The sequence below is a fragment of the Mus caroli genome, chromosome 2, assembly GCF_900094665.2.
Source record: "Mus caroli chromosome 2, CAROLI_EIJ_v1.1, whole genome shotgun sequence".
Lineage (NCBI taxonomy): Eukaryota > Metazoa > Chordata > Mammalia > Rodentia > Muridae > Mus > Mus caroli.
Genome location: NC_034571.1, coordinates 167,546,702 through 167,550,787, shown reverse-complemented (window position 1 = coordinate 167,550,787; position 4,086 = coordinate 167,546,702). Strand labels below are relative to the sequence as shown.

General features: G+C 48.6%; 1 pseudogene; it reads left to right on the top strand.

Annotated features, from left to right (window-relative positions):
• Positions 1-1,098: 1,098 nt before the first annotated feature.
• Positions 1,099-4,086, top strand: part of LOC110307630 — a 6,385-nt pseudogene continuing 3,397 nt past the window's right edge.

The following is a 4,086-nucleotide window of genomic DNA, read 5'->3' as shown; positions in this document are numbered from 1 at the left end:
AGGAAGGTTTTGGTTGCCCTCTTGTGGCGACCTCAAATATTGCTCAATGTTTTTTTGTTGAGTCATGCAGGTGTTACCAGCTAGAAACAAGGTGTGAAATAAAACTGTTTTAAAGGTTTTTGTGTTTTCAAATAATTCATTTACCTTAATAATAAGAAAATCTACCAGTGATTTTATTTGTTTGAAATACCCCTGTGTTCGGACGTATTTCAGGTCATCACCATACTTGATTTCAAATTATGCTACAAAACTGAAGTAATAAAAGTCAGAATGGTACTGACACATAACCAGACACAGATGGAACCACTGGAATAGAAGATCCAGATATAACTGCAAAAGGTCAAATTATCTCTGACAAAGACACACACACACACATACACACACACATTCATACATGAACCCCACTCACATGCTCTCACACACACATACAAGCACATGCTTATGCACCTGTCACATGCAGAAACATACACACATGCATCTCCCATTCTCGGTCACAAGCTCACACCCACATATGCACACATACTTACACATAAACATGCTAACACACAAATGCACACCACATACCTGACCCTCACTTGCACACATGCTCCCTTCCACACACATACAAACACATANACACAAGAAACTCTTTCCCCCACATGCTCACACAAACACAAATGCAACCCCAAAACAACTTCACAGACAGACATTCAGACATGCACTGCCCCATATTCTCATACACACATTCACACATGTAACCCAAGCACATTTGCTCACACATACACATGCACCCTACCTACATGCTCAAACACAAACAGGATCACATACATCTCCACACACATGAAAAAACACATCCCCACAGTCATACACATTCCTACATGCACCCCTACATCTGACAATCAATATTCAGGAAAAAGAAGCCAATCTTTTCACCCTGCACAGACCCCCGTGAGAACAGTCAAGATAGTCCTTCTCCTTGACGATCTGTGTCAGTGTCCTGACTCTAGGCCGACTGACTCTTTTCAGTGCCTCTGGTTGACACGAAGTCGACGTCGGTTTTGGTTTCTTTTTTCTTTTACATTTGTGTCTGCTTTTGTGGTGTGTGTTGTCGAGCTCGAAATGGGACAGACCGTGATGACTCCTTTGACTTTGACTCTTGATCACTGGACTGAAGTAAAGACTAGGGCCCACAATCTTTCGGTAGATGTCAAGAAGGGACTCTGGCAGACTTTTTGTTAATCCGAGTGGCCGACCTTCAGGGTGGGTTGGCCACCGGAGGGAGCCTTTAACCTGCCTATTATTTTCGCTGTTAAACGCCTTGTTTTTCAGGAAACAGGAGGACATTCCCGACCAGGCCCCCTATATCAATGTCTGGCAGGACTTGGTCCAGAATCTCCCACCTTGGGTTAAGCCTTGGGCCGTGGGGCTTTCTGGGATGACGGTGGAGGTCGCAGAAACCAAACCTAAGCCAGCCCAACCTTCGGCTGGTCCTTCAGCACCCCCGAAGATCTACCCTGAGATTGAGGACCTTTCGTGGGCCAAGTCACAGCCTCCCCCTTACCCTCTGCCGCGACCGTCCGCACCCCGTGCCCAGGCCCCTGTTGAGAGACTGAGTAGGGGGGCCCGCAGCGGGGACACGGAGTCGGAGGGGCTGCAGCCCAGAGGGGGGACATGGACCCAATTCCACCGTTGCCTTGCCCCTCCGAGCCTATGTTGGTGGCCCCCCCCTAGGCCCCGATGAACTTGCCCCTTTGCAGTATTGGCCTTTCTCATCAGCTGATCTACACAACTGGAAGACTAATCACCCTTCCTTTTCAGAAAATCCCTTGGGCTTGACTGGGCTCCTCGAGTCCCTCATGTTTTCCCATCAGCCCACTTGGGATGATTGCCAGCAACACTTGCAGGTCCTCTTCACCACGGAGGAGAGAGAGAGGATCCTGCTGGAAGCCAGGAAGAATGTCCCAGGACCAGATGGGACCCCCACTAGTCTCCCCAACCTTATAGATGAAGCCTTCCCCTTGGCCCGTCCTGACTGGGACTTCAACACTGCGGAAGGTAGGGAGCATCTCACAGTATACCGCCGGACTCTAGTGGCAGGGCTCAAAGGGGCCACACAGCGACCCACCAATTTGGCCAAGGTAAGAGAGGTTCTTCAGGGTCCAGTGGAGCCGCCCTCTGTTTTCTTAGAGCGACTGATGGAGGCTTACAGGAGGTATACACCATTTGACCCCTCCTCGGAGGGACAGCAAGCGGCTGTAGCTATGGCTTTCATCATTGGTCAGTTTGCCTCTGATATTAAGAAGAAGTTACAGAGATTGGAGGGGCTCCAGGATTATACTTTGCAGGATTTAGTAAAGGAAGCGGAGGAAGTGTATCATAAGAGAGAGACAGAGGAAGAGAAGCAAGAGAGGGAAAAGAAAGAGGCAGAAGAGAGAGAGAACCGGCGTGATCGCCGGTAGGAAAGGAACTTCCTTTTGGCCGCAGTAGTAGGTGAAAGAAGGTTAGAGAAAGGACAGTCAGGGTACCTGGGCAACAGGGCAAGAAGACCTCCAGGAGGAAAAAGACTACCGCTTGAGAATGATCAATGTGAATACTGCAAAGAGAAAGGACATTGGGCCAGAGATTGCCCCAAAAAGAAAGAGAGAGGACCCAAGGTGCTGACCCTTGAAGAAGACTAGGGGAGTCGGGGCTCTGTCCCCCTCCCCGAGCCTAGGGTAACGCTCTCTGTGGAGGGGACTCCTGTTAATTTCTTAGTAGACACAGGAGCAGAACATTCAGTCTTGACCAAGCCATTAGGACAATTAGGAAACAAGAAGACTATGGTGATGAGATACACTGGTAGTAAATTTTACCCCTGGACCACTAAACGGGTTTTAGAAATAGGAAAAAGTCAAGTGACTCACTCTTTTCTCATGATTCCTGAGTGCCCCGCACCCCTACTGGGAAGGGACTTGTTGACCAAGCTTAAGGCTCAAGTCCAGTTCACCTCAAAGGGACCAGAAGTCACCTGGGGAGAGGCCCCTGTTGCATGTTTGGTTCTAAACTTAGAAGAAGTATCCAGAGCTTTTGTCCCCACCGGCAAGAACACGCTCAGGACAACCGGAATCTTCTGCGGCAAAAGCTTTATTGCTTATTTCTTCAGCAGCCAGTGGAGAAGAGAGGGAAAATGGCGGAGCCCCGTCCCTTTTATGGAGGATTGTCCTCAGCCCCTGACGTGTCGCTCCCTGATTGGCTGCAGCCCATCGACTGGAGTTGTCGTCACAGGGAAGGCAGAGCACATGGAGTGGAAAACTACCCCGGCACATGCGCAGCTTGCTTGTTTACTACTTAGAACACGGGTGTCAGCGCCATCTTATAATGGCAAATGTGAGGGTGGCTCCTCACATCTCCCCCTTTTCTTTTATTTAAGAGCAACAGGCCACCCATTCTAATGAGAGTGGAGATAGAGGTCAAATCCCCAGTGTGCAGGTAAAGGAGCCGTACACAAAACCTCCTCCCAGGCTCATCACTCGGAGGGGTCCTGGTCTGGTCCCATGTCATTTTTCCTGGGGGAGGACACTTGGACACTCAACCTTCTTGAANGATGACATGTCTCCCTAGAATAGGCTCATATATGCCGCAGAGCTCTTCTACTGCAGTGCTTAGCCGTGCAACTCTCTCGGGCTGCTGAAGCACACTCACTCTATCCCGTGCAGTGCAATGAGACTAGCCTCGTGGGGTGCAAGAGCTGAGTGGCCAGCGACCTATTGCTTAAGCATATATATATATCAATATATGCATATATATATCAATATATCAATATATATATATATCAATATATGGTTATTGCTTAAGCATAACCATATATCAGGGGAAGCACCATGTTCTAGTGCTGCAAGCGCCTGAGCAATAACCACCTTGTCTCTCCTAGTTTGGGCCTTAAGCTTACAGACCAATCAAAGAAGCAACACTAATCCACAGCAAAGAACAGCTCCAAATAATTCCACCCCCACCCATTCTTTAAAGAAGGAAAATGTTGAGGAGATAATCCTTTGGTCAGGGACAGGTCCAAGTGCGTGGGGCAAGTCTCAATTTTCGAAGGGTCTGTTCAAATTTAGCCGTCCAATT